Source organism: Rhodnius prolixus, unplaced genomic scaffold (assembly GCF_049639745.1).
Source record: "Rhodnius prolixus isolate KJV_2025 unplaced genomic scaffold, Rpr scaffold_3, whole genome shotgun sequence".
NCBI lineage: Eukaryota > Metazoa > Arthropoda > Insecta > Hemiptera > Reduviidae > Rhodnius > Rhodnius prolixus.
Genome location: NW_027411603.1, coordinates 6695360 through 6713735, shown reverse-complemented (window position 1 = coordinate 6713735; position 18376 = coordinate 6695360). Strand labels below are relative to the sequence as shown.

At 35.2% G+C, this 18376-nt stretch overlaps 1 long non-coding RNA gene across 1 annotated transcript; it reads right to left on the bottom strand.

The window, feature by feature from the left end:
- Positions 1–82: 82 nt before the first annotated feature.
- Positions 83–11524, bottom strand: LOC141453035 (uncharacterized). The gene is made up of 3 exons (XR_012457755.1): positions 11337–11524; positions 3573–3712; positions 83–466 (listed from the first exon to the last, which is right to left on the bottom strand). It is a non-coding gene; the product is annotated as an uncharacterized lncRNA (long non-coding RNA).
- Between the last annotated feature and the right edge of the window lie 6852 nt (positions 11525–18376).

Sequence of the window (18376 nt, the reverse complement as noted above, 5' to 3'; positions counted from 1 at the left end):
ACTGCCAACGGAAGAGATCAGGGATTCATCCTAATGCACTAGTTCGGCAGTTAGTCACTAGGTAGCACTGATAGGTACTTTTCATTGAATTAAATTTATTTATGGTATATTTTTAATTTTATTACTTACATTTACAAAGTTATTTATAATAATGGTTTGCAATACATTAAGGAGATGCTTATTTATTATACTATTACAACAACAACAACAACCTCCGTTAATGACGAAAACTACGACACTATGCTAATGAAGTGGCGGAATTTTGGTGGAACTGTTATTAAATACAATTAAGTAAATTCATGGTTATTTCCTCATTGTCCTCATAAGAATAGTTTCTTCCAACTAACTCTCACTTCAGTTCTGCCCAGAGCTTGCCAGCGAACACAATAGAGTTTAAGTATTTAGCTCTTTACAGTTACCATTGCACCATTTTTCAATAACAACAGTAAACGCCAGTACTCAGAATCTAAAAATGGATAAAAGATCATAATTGCGTTAAGTAAACTGTCCTAGATAACACGAGCTCAAAGGGCCAATTGAACTCCGCAGTAATCCTTTTTACATTAAATGTCGCATGGCGAAGGAGCACAATCTTTTCTTGAGAAGAGGTGTTTTAAAACTTTTCAGGGAGTGTTTTTTCCTAAGCTGCAGACTCCTGAGAGAACGAAGTTGGTCACCAGGTAGGAAATGGGGCAGTGTATGTCGTCCCGGGGGTATAGATGGAGTGCTCAGTCTGCCGCCAGAGGGTTGTTTTACCAATCTGCTGGGGTTCCCGATTTTCTCAAGGAATTTCTCAAGAGAACCTATATACTTCCTTACTTAGAACACTCCCTTAAAACTTCCCGAGCCGGCTGGGCTCTCTTTTTGAACTGGAGAGAGGCAATTCTTGAAACCTGGGGAACGTTGGGAACTTGGCGTGGTTGGAAAGCTCTTCTCACTTCCTGTAGAGCCAAGGTAGTTAAACAGGTGTTATAGCGGAATAAAACCCAACCTAGAATCTTCTTGTGGGAGCTTTCTTCAGATGATTATGGACAGCAGTGGGAAGGAGAGATGAGTTAGCTCCAGGAAGTAGTGTTCTTTGCTACTGAGTCCCACTCTTCCTCATTCAATTTTCTTAGAATTTGTTTTATGACCGCGACAGCTGCAGCTACTCATCTCGTAACATTGGGTGCATATCAGATCTGATTAAAGGTCTTAAGCAGAGCAATCTGATAAAGGCCAGAAATTATAAGGCATGGTACCAGTATGAAAACCAAAATCAATCAGGAAATGACGTTGCTGTTTAAGAGCGTTAAAGTTTTTTCCACCTTACACAGGATAGCAAGGCTTCGAATTGCAGCGAGCATGCGGGTAAAATGTTTGTTTCTTTTTTAAATAACAATTTAAATAAAATTACTCAAATAATAGTTTAAATGAGATTAATTTCGTTTTGTCCACAATTCATGTAAACAAATATTTATTAAATTTTATGTATTCCCACACAACCATTAAATATTTTAAAAGACCTTGTTTATTTCCCAGCATAAAAAACAGAAAAAGCACACGAATTATCCAATAATTATAGATTGTAGTAACATTTAAAGCTAATTCTATATATTTATTGATATTACTAATCATTCGTAATAATCGAATGACATTTCATAATTTTTTTTTGTGCATTTTATAATTTCAATTTTGCCCAGAGGCTCATACACTTTGGGAGATATATAATTTTGGAATCTTCATAGTTTAGATATTAGTTCACTTCTCAGTTTAAACCATTATCTCAAATTTGATAGTTCCAACTGTCTCTAAGTAGGAGAGTTAAATTCGAATTCGCTAAGTTTACCACTCTAACGATGCCGCCCTGAATATCAGAAATGCTTAGGATACAAAAACCGATTGCCAAAGTAACCCGTTTTGTCTTTTGCAAATCAGTTCCCACCGCTTAACTTTGTTTCACAGATTCTTGAGGGTGCAGAAATGTATATTTTGTGCTTCCTGATTTTTGAGCTGGTGTGGATCGTACACTAGCACAGACCACTTCCTAAAAAAAACACTCATTTTGACGTGAATACGTCTTTAAATTTGAATCATATGGTGGCAATCCAAAAAATCAAATGATAACAAAATCGGGGGATACAGTTTGGCATTATAGTTTCGAATCTATCGTCTATATCCAAAATTAAATTAGACCACTGGATAGCTAAAGGATCAAAGAATTCATTACGATTAGCGAGGACTGTGACGCATCGCGCGCGGTCGAGGGGGAAGCGCCGGCATTTTGAGATAATTTTGCTGCGTATCGAGATTTACAATTAGTATAACTTTTGACTCGGAGAAGCTACGATGTTCGTTTAAGTTTTAATCGTTAGCTGTCGTTTCAATCTATCGATTGTGTATAAAACCTTAGTGTAAAATAGTGACAGTTAATATAATAAGGTGTTAGAATAAAAAAATATTATCAAAAATATATAATGTCGGCCTATTCGCGTCGAAAAGCCAAAACCAAATACAGAGATCGTATACGGTTGGAAAGGGCTTCTCAAGAACAATCGAATGGTAAAAGTCGCAAAGCCGGTGGAGTCGCCATATATCGCAACATCAATAGCTTCACTGATTGTAATAGAGTTAACATTGACATTTCGGAAATTTATTTGGAAATGAAAGACGCAAAAGCTGGTGATGTCTGTCTAGTAAAGGAAAAAGGCCAATGGCATCCTCAAATTCGTACTCGGGTGTGTGTATACCCATCCGGGCACAGCGTTAGCAGAAATTAAACTCTTTATGTTACGATCGTTGTTAAAATATTCCAAAAACATCTCTAAAATTATACCCGATTACATCTTACTACACCAATTATGATAGTTGGAGACTTTAATGTTTAATGTCTCACAAAACCGCTCATTGCCCGACTTCATGCTCAGCGAGTTCAATTTGTCTTATATTGAAACTTCTCCAACAACGTTAGGTAATAACTATATTGATTTAACGTTTACCAGAAATCTCGATGTATCTTGTATGCCATTTGTGTCGTACTTTTCGTATCACAGACCTATAATTAATAGTTATATTGTAACACAGTAATTATTTGTTTCCTTGATTTCATCCTAAAATACATAAATAAAAATATTTTATATAAAAAATATAACCCGTTACGTAAACGTATTCACGTACAACACACGGTCGTGTCCATGACACAGCCACAGTATTTTTTTTTTTTTAATTTTTTTGATTAGGGGGGGCCTCAAAAGGGATGTATCAGTGAAAACTTGTTAAAGAAGACTTAACATCATCGCTACACTTTTCTCGCCTAGTAAGAGAAAGTAATTAGATATGAAAAAATGTTAAAAATTAAAGGGAAATATCAAAAACTTCAAATGTACTGTCAATTCAGCTTTTTTTAAGTATTTCACATTAATAGTTATCGAAGAGGGAGGTAATGGAAATGAGTGTGAAACAGCTAAAGGAAGGGGAAGTCGATATATACAAATAACAAGTTAGTAAAACCTATGTTTTGGGGCTAGTTTTCCTTCTGTCCTTATCAAACTTTCTGCAGTATTAGCTATTCTAGTGCTAATTCTAGGTTATACCTTCTCACCATTCTGCATTATAGATTACATCATGTGTATGTCGTTTCGTCTGGTGTCCAGTATAGGGTGAGAGTTGGTCAACACCTTCTTCGCCTTATCATCCCATTTAATGGAGTAATCATCTATTCTTGTACCATTTACTAGAAAAAGAAGAAGGTAGCATTAATAATTTGGATACTTCCCTCATGCTCTAAAATTTCTATTTGGTTGCTCTTTATTTTTCATTACTTATGATCTTTCTTTCCAGTCCTTATAGTCCTTCTTCCACGAGATATGCAACAGAATATTGTTCATCTTTTTTGGTGACTGATTCATTGATCTAAAGGGAAGAAAGATTAATGCCAAGTCCAGTCATATTTTTTATGTTTTTATTAGTTTTATTGCCAAGCTGTCCAACTAGGGACTAGTTCATCTTCAGGGCTTGTACTTATAATTTGTTTTACATTGTAGGTGTTATCTTTGAAGGTTAACAAGGTGTTAGATAATAATCTAAACAGTACTTAGAATACCTAAAAAGTCAGAAGTAAAAAAAAGTAAAAAGTAAAGTAATCGCCTATTTTTTCAGGCGGGGCTTAACGTCCAACTACCAATTAGGTGTCGTGGACGGAGGCGACACATTTAACTGTAAATTTCTTTTAATAACTGTTAAATAAAATCCAAGGCCTAAGACCGGGAATCGAACCCAGTACCACAATACATATTAGCTTCGCAGGTCTCGCCTCTAACCGCTCGGCTACCGTGGCGCCTAAGGGTACGTTCACAACGGAGCTGTGAGCATAGATGATAGCGGAGATGATAGCAGTGATGCATCAGCGCTTATAGAATAACCTAGTACATTCTTATGTGAGCGTGCACAACGAAGCTTCGACTAGTGACACATACGCGCTGCTATAAACGAGCATAGATGATCGAATTGAATTTTTCATTTTTCTGCTAGCTGAACTCCAGTATCGGAGCTTCAAAATGGAGGTAGAAAAATTAATTAGTGCTGTCTTTACTCATTATTTTTGGTTATTATTTTATTATTTACTTTTAAACAATATTTTGTTTTTTAAATCGTGCTTACATTTATTTTCATGTGTATTTATTTGTTTTTCCTCAATATAACCTTACCTCAGAGTTATCACTAGTTTTTCTTCTATAGTTATAGGATTTCCATGACAATTTTTCCTACGTTTTCTTAATTTTGACCTTATTTTTTCTAAAATTTAGTCAAATGTGGTTGGACCCATCCTCACATATTCAAAAAAACGATCCGGATAATTTCTAAGTTCCCTATATAAGTAGTGAAATTCGCCTAAAGTACTTCGTTTTTTATTTATGGTATGTACATGATATTTTCTACATCTTTTTTTTTTAAATATACCATTTCGTTGCTGGTGAACATAAAAACTCTTCTTCACTTCTCGACATGTTGCATGTATCACAGCTCCATTGTGCACACTAATCAGCGATTATATTTTACTCTATCAGTTATCATCTCTGCTATCATCTATACTCACAGCTCCGTTGTAAACGTACCCTAAAAGTCAGAAGTATTGTTGGTACTGGTTGGTTCCATTCCCGATCTAAGCCTTGGTTTTTATTTAATGGTTAAATAGAAGGAATTCGCAGTAAAGTATGTTTGCTAGTCATCTCTATCCACGACACCTAATTGGTAGTTGGAAGTCCCCCTGAATTGTCATTACTTCACTTTTTTGTTTACTTTACCTAAAAATTCAGGACAAATGAGATATCAACCTTTAAGGTCAACATCCACATAATGTAAGATTAACTAAATGGATTGATTTAGTATGACGTAGTACGATACTTAGGACTGTACATTGACAAGAGACTCACATGGAACCCACATACTCGACTGAAACGATAAGACGTGAACAGACACTACAAGCTACTTATTAGCAGATCCAAACTCGACTTGAATCACAAACTGACTATTTACAAGACCCATATGGACATACGGAGCTGAAGTGTGGGGCTCAACCAAACCCTCTAACTCCAAACGCCTGCAGACACTACAGTCTAAAATCTTAAGAAAAATCCTTACTGCTCCATACAACATTTCTAACATTAACATTCACACTGACCTTCACATCCCTTTTGTCACCGATCTAATAAAGTCTCGCTACCCGCAACTTTCACAGCCTCCTACCTAGAGCTCTCCATCCTAATCCTCTTGTACATCAACTCTCCTCTCCTCATCTTCCAGACAATCCTCCTCGTCGCTTGAAGCGGAAGTGGCCTAGGGACCTACTGATGTGAGTGTACTATCCACTGAGAAAGAGTTCCGTCAATGGGTGACATTCATGAGAACTTAACCAGTTTTATCAAATTTACTTGATGCAACATTTGTAGCAGTTAATGGATTAACTAAATTGAATTAATATGATTGTTTTGAATAGCTGTTTGTCGTCAGACAATTCCACAAATTTTTGTTGTTGTTGTAACGTTTGTTCTCTTGGCTGAATTTAATTGGCTATGTATGGGGGGTTACTTCAATTCCTTGAGGCTTGAAATTATTAGTATTTTTAGTTCAACAGATTATTTGGCCTATTCATTACATTAAAATATAATGCAAATTAGTGGATTTTGTTCCCTGGGTTCCAGGATTTTTTATTGTTTTTAAATTGGAAGAATGAAATGACAAAATATTTGAATCAATTGTACGCTCATAGTAAGAATGCTGAAGGTTAATACTTCTGAGCATCAACTCAGCCACAGAAAATAGGCTCATAAAATAGGTATCAAAAATTCATCGATATCCCCATATCGGATAACGTGTGCTCAATGATTTGACTCTGAATGTAAAACATTAAAAAAAAAAATAAATAGACTGTTTAAGCTCTGTAAACAAATTGGAAACCATACATAATTCTTAAGTGTGATCGAAATTGTTTTAGGAAATTTTCCGAACTTAACAACTTAAGTTGTTATATTTGTTTTTTAAACAATCAATCAAATGAAACATATTTGTTGATGGCTAAATATACTGTGTCGAGAAAAACAATAAATTTTATCAATTCGATTCCTTTATTTGAATTCCTTCATACTCCACCATTCACTACTTAATATCAAATAGATGGTTCCAAATCAATTCTTTCTTCATGCCTAATGAATCTTTTCAAATTTAAGGCTGTTATGACATAAAAATAAAGGCTATTTAAGGCGCCATCTAGCCGAGAGGTTGGCGGCAAGGCGCGCAAAGCTAGGATGTACTGTTTGGTACTGGGTTCGATTCTTGGTCTAGGCCTTGGATTTTATTTAATGATTCATAAGAGCAATTATTTTTATCCGACTAACGTTTCCAGTTTCTTATCTTCCATCATTTTAATCTTAATGCACTGATCATTCTCTGTTTATTTCTTCTTTTTACTTCTATTGCACCCGCCGCCTCTTTATACAAAATACCTCAGATTTTTATTAGGGTAAGTATTCTAATAAAGAAATTCGAAAAATGTTATACTATTACAGGAAATGTGGAGATTTCCTTTCAACAAAGATAAGACACCGGTCTTGAAAACATCTGCACCAAAGTGAGACCTTATAACATATATTTAGATCTAGTGAGAATACAAAAAAAGTGGGAACAGATTTATTTAGAACTAACTAGGTAACAGCAGAGAGGTTAGTTAAGTAAAGGGAAGAGAGAGAACCGTTTGTGTAGTATGCTGCTTCAAGAAATGGGCGTGTAACTACACACAGAGGCTTGTGCAAGCCCTAAAAAAAAAAAAAGTCCAGGAAAAATTGAAAGGGCACGTGTCCCCCTTGTAGGGAAAGGACAATGACATTTCCCTTCCTCACCCTACAGGCGGAAGTGGTACGCCCACACAGCTGGCTTATACCAAATAAACATGATATTCAAGTTTTACCGTTAAATAAGATTATGTATTAATCCCAGCCGGCCCCTGCTGGACCCAAAAAAAATACCACCCATTTTGCAGGGAACAAAGGATCTAAACACAGAAAGAGGGAATAATAAAAAAAAATATCACCATTCATGAAGTTATAATGTAACTGTGTTGTAGTTAATAATTAGGTTTGCTAATGCTCTGTAGGTGTAAATCTTCATCCAAACAACAAAACGCTAAAAAAATGAACTTAACAAACACATTTTCCCCTAGCTACCCACCCAACTTTCACAGCCTAGCTAGAACTTATTTACAAATACTACATTATAACATAAAAACGACTGAACAAAATAGTTACTGTTTCTCTCTGTAGAAAAATATGGTGATAAATGGGAAATTAACCTCAAATGACCAAATGCCTCTCTTAACATGTTCACCAGTAAAGTTCTTAATTATTCTATCCAACTGTGTCCCGTTTTTAGTTTCAATTACTACAAAGAATACATGTCTAACGGAAATAAACTAATTTCATGATATTTGACTTCCGAGTGAAAAGCACGCGACTAAGAAATGATGTTGACGATATGAAAAGTTACCAGCAACCCCTTCCTGTAATACATCTCTTAACTGACTTTGTTGATACTGCCCAATAAAGAATTAGACACCCGAGAAGTTTACCAGGTGCTGGAGGAAGATATATGTTACCTTTCCTTGAACAGTCTTAGATTCTAGATTTCTTAGACGGGTTTGTTTACCTGAAGAAGCTAGTCCTCTGGTACGTGATTGTACCTGTGGATGCTATTGGAAGATGAAGAAAACTTTAATACATCTCTTAACTGACTACGTGTGTTTAGGTCCGAACTTTACGGTGATGTAAATTAGAGTCAACTCGGCAGACGGACTAAGTCCATGCTCGAAGTGTGTTTTGTTCTGAATTTTTGTTTTTCTGTGTTTGTAAGTTCCTGAATAAACATAATAATAATTGTTATTATTAACTGACTACGTTGACATTATCCAAGGAAGATTTAGCTGGGAAGTTACCCGGTGCTTGCTGAAGTTCCATGTCTCAAATTCTAAGTTTTCTAGTACTTTGCCTGTGGCGCGCTTAGATCGTCGTCACATCTTCACCAGGTGAGACTGATTCTTCCAAGTTCGAGTCAATTTCCGACCAGCTCTTTGCAATCCTTCATTGAAGAAGTGATATCTCTTCGATAACACTCTCTATGTATCACATTTCCGTTTGTTCCAGTGACGTATCTTTGTTTTAAAAAACGATAATTTCCAAACCTCTCACTATTTCATGGTTAGATCTCTATGAATCTGTCGATTACTACATTTAAAAAAGATTTACGTCGGAGGGTGGGGGAAGGAAAAAAGAAAGGAAGTGATAATCAATAATTTCCTTTCGATTAAGTTAGTTGTATTTAATCGATGTTGAGTTTAGATATATTTTTTTTTTTCTTTAAATAATGAATAGGTTATGTTTAGAAGCGCGATTATAACAGCGCAATGTCTTATAACATGTATTAGACAGATATTGGGAAGAGTAGCGGGTTTCCATACGAGAGAATTACCAAGGGGAACTCTATAAAATATAATAACAGAGTTATAGAATTTTTGTTATAATAGTACGTTAGCCATGATGGGGCCCAGAAGGGGGGTGTGGGATCAGATCGGTCAGTGATTGGAGAAGTTTTCTTGAAATGGACTCTCTACATTAACAGAATTAGCCCGGGTGCCCTCTTCTTGTAGGAAGTACAAGTTGTGGTGAAGCTGATAAGCGCTAGCTAGCCTTGGAAAAAGAGGGTGGAGTAAAGTGAAAGAGTAAGGATAATGTACGTGTCGGCCATATTGTATCGTGACCACAATTATACACTTATCTGATAAGAAAGTTGTGATAAGCTAGCTAGCTAGGTAAAAAGGAGTGGACTCCACCTACTTTTAAAACAGTTTCTTAGCGGATCATACCAACTCTTTGGTACTCGTGTCCGTGAGTGACGTTGTAGACACATCAACCGAGAAGTCCCGCTTCTGCCCTAATGGCGTTCCGTCATGCTTAGTTTCCCTAGTTGCTTAAATATTACTTCTTCTCCATGCTTCATCGTCCTTCTAATAATCATTTCCACTCTCTATCGTACCCTTTCTTCCTTTTTCCAACATTATCACAATTTTCTTATTATTGGAATAATCAACTTTCTTTCTTCTAAGGAAAATTTTCCACCGGAAAATTAAGTCACCAGATTTACCTTGAAGTTTCAGTAGCTAGGGAAACTGTTGTGGACAACATGGCATTCTCTCATTATAGTTCACGTTCAGATTCTAGTTTCTGCATTCTCGTTCAACTCCCGAGTGTGCAAAACGGAATATTCCACTGTAATGATCGGTTAGTACAAGGCGAAGCCCTCAGACCACTCATTTCCGTCCCTAAAATTTAATTCCCTAAACGGAATAATTCAAAAAGTTAAAAAGCTTTATGTGAGTAATGGAAATGCGGATTCTCGGGGGAATTCCGAAAAGAGGAAAATGCATTCAAGAAAGAGGGTACTTCCGTTTCAAGAGGGATTCTTCAATTTAGTAATTTTAGCGACAAATTTAACCATGATACTTAATATAAGTAGTTAGACTACCTAAACTTCTACTTTTTTTTTCTTTTGGAACAGGGAATTCCGCAATCTGACAACAAAGATCTATTGAGCCACGGTCTTAAACCTGGGGATGAAACAACTCAAGCAGATTTTCTAGATACGTTTTTGAAAGAGTAGTGAGAGGGATACCATTTCCTGGTGCAATCTTACAAAATATCTTCCTCCACTAATATCTGGGTAACCCTGGCCGCGATATAGTAGCTCTGTTAGAGATACATCATTTTATGGTCTAAATCCCCAAGATCCAGATGTTCCGAGGATGACATCCCCAAATTAAGGGAACCAGGCATTCCAGACGACAAGTTCTAGCAAGAGGGGGGAGGAGAGTCACTAATTTCGGTTAACCATTCCCCTGTACTGCTCTTCCAGATATTTCAAAGATAATCACTCAAATTAAGAAGTTGAAAGGGTTCCAGGGGAGAATATTCATCCCTCTAAGTCCGAAAAAATTCCATGGATTCACAGGAGTTGGGTCTAAAAAAAGCGCAGGTACCTAAACTATCACTTCTCCCAAGAAACGGTACATCCTCCTTCACGCCACCAGTGCAGGTTTTCTGGGAAAGGCACAATGCTGTACTAAGCTCGTTTTACCTAGAAGGTAACAGGAACCAATGAATAATCAAACCAAGCCCAGAGCTTGCCAGTGGGTGTACTAAACCCAAATAGTTTGCTCACATCTCTGGTAGGCTGTACGTAACACTGGGTGAGTGTTAGATAGGCATCATTGTTGGGTATGATGAGGCTGAATTTCTCACAGATACGATAAGATACAAGAATCGCTGATCCATTTTTTTACTAGGCCAATAAATAAAATATATTTCTCCAGCAGAACTCTGATCATTCTCTTTGCGAATACTGATGCCAGATTTCAGAGAAGGAAATCTGTACATTTAAAGGAAGAAATTACTCCAAAGAACTTTCCCAGATCCTAGAGTTTCCACCAAAGCAAAAAAAAAAAAAGAGCAATTCATCTAATTGTGCTACAGACTTGGAAGATTAATTTTTTTTAAATATGTTTTCTCCATCGTATCACGCATTTATCCCAATCTCGGAATCCACAATTTTTGTGCGATACAGAAACATACGTGAACTCGAAATCGCTTCACAAAACTAATTCACTCACCTCAGCTGATGATGAAAAAGGGAGACTTGACAAGATTACAATAAACATGCCTGATAAAATAGAAAATATTATCCAGCACTTTGGATCTAACAACATTTTAAATATTTTTTTTTAGAATAATTAGTATCTTACTTAAAATAAAACTTACTAATTGGACTTTTATAATTTATACTTGATACCTTCTCCATTAATGAACGCACAATTTTTCTTTTTATTCATTAAATACTTTGATGAATAAATACATTTTTTCCAACCACAAATTAAGCCACTTTTTTAAAAAAATTCCACTACATTCTAATCTTCTATTTTTCCCCCTGTACCCGTACTTTGTTAGGTTAGGTTATAAACTGTTCAGTGGTAACCAAAAAAATAGAATCGATTATAACTCTCATTCTGTAATGATACAGTTTTCTGTGGCTGAGTAGGAGGTTGATTATTAGTTTTAAAAAAAAAAGAAGAAAAAGATTTTAAAGTATGTACGCCTTAAGGACGCTTTAATTAAATAGTAAGTAACATTTATAGTCTAACATTAAGTTAAACGTTGTAAGATTTTCGCTAATGTTTTTATCACCAATTATTAGGGGGGGTCAAATAAAAATAAATCGAGATGAAGTAGAATAAAATTGGTTTGAAAAAAAAAAATCCTTACGGATAAACTCATAAAGTGAATTCCATCTCAACTACTTTTGGAACTTAATAATAGTAATATTAAAAAAAAAGGGATGACTTTTCTATCAATTTTATTATTATCCTTCTTTTCTTCCGATTGCCTGGAGGTAACAAAACGAAGAAATTTATGTAGATGTTATTAGATAGAGGAATCTCCGTAGTCAATTCTAAGATGGTAATGTTCAAGAATAGCACTTTAGAGGAAAACATGAGCCCTCTAGGCCTTTTATATTCTTTTACTTTGGATATTTTGTTTCCACCTCTACTAAAGTCTCTGTGAACTTGGTTAAACTATTCAGGCTATGGACTGAAAGAGTAACTTCATGAAGTTACAGTCAAAGAGTTTAGTTTTCTGTAGCGGTATATTATGTCAGGTGAACGATTTGCGGAGTTCAAAAAAGTTGGCGGAGAGAAAAGCCGGTCTACCCTATGGTAGACCATCTGCAGCTCGCCTAGAAGTGTCCTAAAATAATGTTTACTTTACTGCGAAAAGGTTTCAAAGAGAAGTTTTAAATCTTCATTATTTGGAAATTTGTGTACCATTGTGTGTACTCTGAGCTCGGATAAGCTTGACAAACAAGAAAATAGAAACCCATTGAGATTCTTCAAACAACCGAATATTTTACCCGTATTAACTCTCGCCAACGATATAGATAGCAAAAGCGTACCTTACTCTGAAATATGTATAACCTTACAGGGCAGCCTACCTCCAACCAATACGAAGTTTACAGAATAGGAAGTGTTTCAAATAAAAGTTTTAGATCTCCATTCAGGTTTTGGGAATCTTTAAAAAAAAAAAAGAAAATAAAATAAATTTACTTTACTTTAGGGGCAAGAACTGGAGGAGACTGAAGAAGTGGATACCCTGGCCAAGTCTGGAAATTGTAACCTCTTTAATTGAACTCGAATTCCTTAAAGAAGAGCTCAAGAAGTAGGAGAAAGTTCTGCGGTGTGATCTTCCTAGCAACAAAACAGAGGACGATCTGCCTGGACAATGTTAACCAAAGATAAGCTCTGTGATTTACCACAATGTGAATAAGAATAGACTCACAGGGTCAGTCTGTCGACTCGCTACACTCCTAAAGAACCTAAGCCTGGAACTGGAGTAAACTTCAATTCCTGTCTCCTGTCGGACTGTAAAGCAAGAGTTCTTGTACAAGATCTAGATTTTCCTAGCAGTAATCAATTTATTTGGTGGAGAATGTTTCCAGATTATGAGCTTTCTTAGAGAACTTAACTATTTTGAGCCAGCGCTGTCACTAGCTCATCTCGCTTCAAGAATAGGAAGATGCAAGAGATCTAAGAAGGTTACAAATGCACTGTACCTTTCTCCCAAGGCTACCAAGATTAAAAGCATTATCCGGATTAAAGATTTTTGTTTAAACAAGTAAACTAATTCACAGATCCTTGGCGTTCCGGTTTTGCGATTCAGCTTCCCCCCTCCACAATAAAAACAAATTTTAATTAATAACTACGACGCCATCTATTAGCACAACGAAGATCACTTCACTTTGTCGTAGTAATGGTAGTTGTTCATTTTATTTAATTTCTCTCACTAACCAGATCTGTTTTCCATAAAATAATTCTTTGAACAATTAAAATGATCAATAAAAAAATGGAGTGATTCAATAATTTAAAGAAGAAAAACAGATGTTCATTTTCTCAGGTAGCCTTTTTTTTATTTTCCACTAGCTGTACATTGCAATATGAGAGTTTGTCCTTATATGTATATAAAGAAACCAAAATCAAAGGGTTTGCAAAACGTTTTAGCGGTTTACTACATCTAACCGCTAAGGTTTGCATTATGAATTATCTAGCTACCGGAGATCCTTACACGTGTCTGTAACAACTTCTTTTTTCTCCATTCATTATTAATCTATTGTTTATTTAAAATGTTTGTATTGTTTACAATAACAATTGTTTAATTTAGTAAACATATTCTATAAAACCACAACCTGCAGGAACCAACCAAAAAAGTAAGGGACCAATTTGTTGAGAAAAAAAAAGAAGATTCCTTATTGCAAACATTCAGTGATTTATAAATAAACAATGTAATTAAGGAGTAGTTAGAGTGTGACTAATTTGTCCCAAAATGACAGTTATACTGCCCTCTGAGAACAGAGGGGGATATATCAGTGTGCAGTATTGTCCCCAGGGGGCAGGTCAGATGTTCCACTTGGATATGGTGCGGGTGCACCATGTCCACAGCCTGAAATTCCTAATTAAGTATGATTATATACGGTTGGACATAATTTCCACTGTTGGATACTTGACACACATATTATATATGTTATATGGTCCTGGAGGAAGCAGGACCAATTTGGTTTCCAGAGTACCCATTCGGTCCAGTAGTGTGTATATAATTTGATCTTAAAACAAATCATCCAAGAGAGCATGTATCATCATGAAATACAATATACACAGTAAAGCATTGAATTAATAATAGAGCCTCCATTTATGATGTCTTAATTTAAATAATCGATACTAATTCACTTTCAATCAATTAGTATCGATGATTTAACGATATCGATTATCTAATTACCATTAAATGAACTGATAAACATATCACATGAGAGAGAAAAAAAAATAGAACCTGCTACATGCGTCTTTGCTACTCCTACGAGTCCTGACGATCCTTCAGAAGAGATAAATTGAAGGAGGATGCAGGACGGAATAAATATAAAAGAAAAAGATTCTGATTATTGTGGATATCTCAGGTAAATTAAAAAACCCAAAGGAAATGCTTGAATATTTCACAAGAAATCATAAAATATTTCTGTTAGGTAAAAAAAGGGAGATGTAAGAAGTCGTATCGGATGTTGATTACAGGTTTCATTAAACGATTTTTTTTAAGAAAAAATACCAGTAAAGTAAATGTTTCATGAAGAATTTAATGGTTTAAAAAGAAAAGAAAATAGAAGAGAGTAGATTTAGAAGAAGTAGAAACTGGAGTAGAGCAACCAGTTTGATACCTAACCAAGAGGGGGGATTATGGCCGTAACTGACCCAACCAATCAGATATTACCTCTTATCTACTACCATCACCTGCCATTGCCGTGTTTTTTTATTTTAATTTTTATATTATATTAAATTGGACTTCATACAGAAATTACTGGTTTCTATTTGATCTCTTTAACCCTCCTTCTTGGAAGGCAATGCCTGAGGGGTTCAAGCTCCCCTCTCCCATTTTAACCCTACTTCCCCTCTAATGTCATAAAAAATAAAATATGATAACCGCTTTGAAACCTTAATCCAAAATCGTCATTTTGATAAATATTGAATGATGTTACGAAAAAACAAAAAAAAAAGATTCAGTAAAGTAGATCTTTTCGTGGACCAAATTGAGACCCAAGATCTTATTGTTGCGTTTGAGAGGCAGAATTCGATCACTTAACTTCTGGTGGAGACTCCCCGTATTATAACTATCCCTTGAAGAAATGAGATTCTTCTGATTACCGGGTACGATTGAGATTATCTTCACATCTCTTACTGTTAATCTTACGGAAAGGTGGTCAAAGATAGTTATCCCCATAATATCTGCGAAAAAAAAATGATTGGAGGAAGAGGAGGGAGTAGGATATCCCAAACGGCTGCTCGCTCCACTCCCTTGTAGTACTTTTCTATCCCAATCCTTTGTGATCTTTACCAAAGAAAGGATGTCCAAGAGGGTGCTTTCAAAAGAGGAACTAGCGGAGGTACCGGCTGCAGAGTAAGAAGCCTTTTCCAACTATCTTAGGCTATTTTTGCCGGGCAATTTACAAACCATAGACTACCTTCACAAGTATTGCGTGGTGAAGCGAGACTTGAAAGAATTTAGCCTTAAGGCTTTTACAAAGTAGCCACCTCAATTTACCAGCTTTCCTTCTCTATTTGTGGGGGTTTTAGGGTTGGACATATCCTATCTGGCGCCAATGATTGGTTATTTCAATCTGATAGCTTCTCATTTCCGCTGAATTCGGGGACGTCATAGATCTAATTAAAAGCCAAAGTGGAATACACCCAAATTTTCGCTTCCCCCAGTTGGCACCAAGTCGAAGTATCAAATTTGAACGTACCATAAATACCGTTTCTAGGGTTATGTTATCCAAAAATCATAAACCACAGGTCAGTTAACCCGGGCGTGTAAATTTTTCTGTGGAAATTCAAATAAACACGATTTCAACACTTCATTTTTTTTAAAAAAAGGGGTAAGAGGAAGTAAGAAAAAAAAAGGCAATATTTGTTTTATGAAAAAACTGACAACAGTCAGTGTTGTTCAAAGTAATGTTGAACTATATAAATATAAAATGTCCCTATAATAAAAACCACCATCTAACAAAATATAACAAATAACAGCTGGAAAAAAAGTGTAATAATGATAGTTTTTACACCCTAAGTGGTATCAAATATTTACCAAAAGTAAATAGGAAAAAAACAAAGATGAGTATTGGTTGTTTTATTAACATTTCTAGTGGGCGCCCCACCCATAAAAAAACTTTTATGTTTTTTAGGTTATGTTGAAAAGTAAATTTGTTTACACATACTATAACCTAGTGCTTAAATATTTTAATAAATATTTGATTAATTCACAAAAATATAGTCATGTTTTTAATTTTGGAAAATAAGTACAGAATTTTTGATTTAAAAACTATGACACCTGGAAAATTCTAGAGAAAAATATTCAAACTATTTTATTTTATTGTAATTTTTACATTTCTGCTAGTTTTCTTTTTTTATGAAGGACCAATTTTTAGAAAAATCTTTATTTCCTCTCATTTCAAGAAGACGAACTTCAATTAAACCGGTTTCTAGAAGTAGATAAGTTAAGGACATTTAAAGTGGCGTCTGAAATAGTGAAACTGAACTTGCCGAGATTTTTCCACACTCAAACATGAACTTGAAGACACTTCTTTTTTTTTTTAAACAAAGAAGGCCTGAAAATGGATTTTCCCGGCGGAAACCCACAATTTACAGTTTACAGTGGCTGCTGTTACTGTAGTTTGAGGATGTGAAAAAAGTCGAAGGACTACGTCATGGATGTACGCAATCGCAATAAGAAGTTTGCGCTTCCTGTGAGTTTTCTCTACATCCGCTCAAATACCCACAGATAGGGGGCCAAAAATAATAACCTTAGAAAAACTAGTCCCAGACTGGAGACACCTGACATCCACAGAACTTCCAACAAATTGGACGCCAACCTTTAGAAACAATCTCCACCAGTTCCTCCACCAGTCAACCAATTCAGAACCTACCAAAGATTCCAAACCTAGCTTCAGAAAACTTCTAAGCTACAGAGCTTGGTACATAAAATTGTAAATTTTTGATAATTTGATTCACACGTTTTACACAACTTGACCAACTTATCATGTATAAAGAATCATTTTGAAGACTGATACGAGGCTTAAGAAAATGACTTCTAAGAGGTGAAAGTGAGGTACACAGAGGAAATGAAAAACTGAATCAGGAGACAAAGGAATTACAAATGAGGCAAAGATTCATTTCAAAGAAAAATTTCTTAATGGGTGTCATTAATACAGAACCTTGCCTATATCGAGCGACACCAGCTAGTTCAATATCGATATGGAAGATAAATTTTAGAAAGCAGTTTCAGAAACATAGGAGGGAACAATGGAGATCTTGGTGCAATGGAGTGTTAGAAAGTCAGTGATTCGACGGAGTGCTTTTTTGATTGAAAGAATTGGATTTTGTAGATATTGCAAGCTTTGGCTGAGTCCTGAAAGTTCATGCATGTCCAGACAGGTTTCAGTATCATTGGGTAGATAAGCGCTTCTTTTTTTTTTTAATGAAAGTTTCTATCGTTTGTCCAGAAAAAAGTTTGAATCATCAGACAAAACTTAATTCAGAAAAAAAAACCTCCATCCAAACCGTAAATGCATAATTATTTAAAAGAATTAAAAAAAATATGAGGATTAAAAAAGATAATTTTAGATTATAAGGTTGGGAAAAATGCAGTTAATTAATTGCATACACAAAGTGCAGTTGATTGCATTTTGATTGGTTAGTTTTTAACATAACTTCTGCTACATTAATATACAGCGACAGAAGCTTCTCTATTATTTTTATTTTTTTGAATAAAATATCCTAAAGTCTTTCAATATTCTTGAAGTCCATTGCTAGGAAATATTAAACAAAACAAAAAATTATTCTCAAGAGTTAAAAAGAAATGGCTGAAAAGAGGCAATCAAGTATAATAATGAAGTCTCATTAAAAATAATACGCTCTTATACTTTCATATATGGAGAGAAGTTATAAGTTCCCCTCCCCCATAGGAGACGGTGTAATCCAAGAAGTGTAGTTGTGATAGCAAATAATTGGTTATAGGGATGGGTATGTAATGGAATTTAGGAAGTCAAAGATGGGTATATAATATCTAATCAAACTTCTTCTACAATATATACATATATATATACTCTTTAATGGCTGACTTAATATTTTTTTTTCAAGTATTTAATTATAAAATATTGAAGAGAGAGGGTTCATTCGCTTTTTCTTCTTCTACTATCTTTGTCCACCATACAA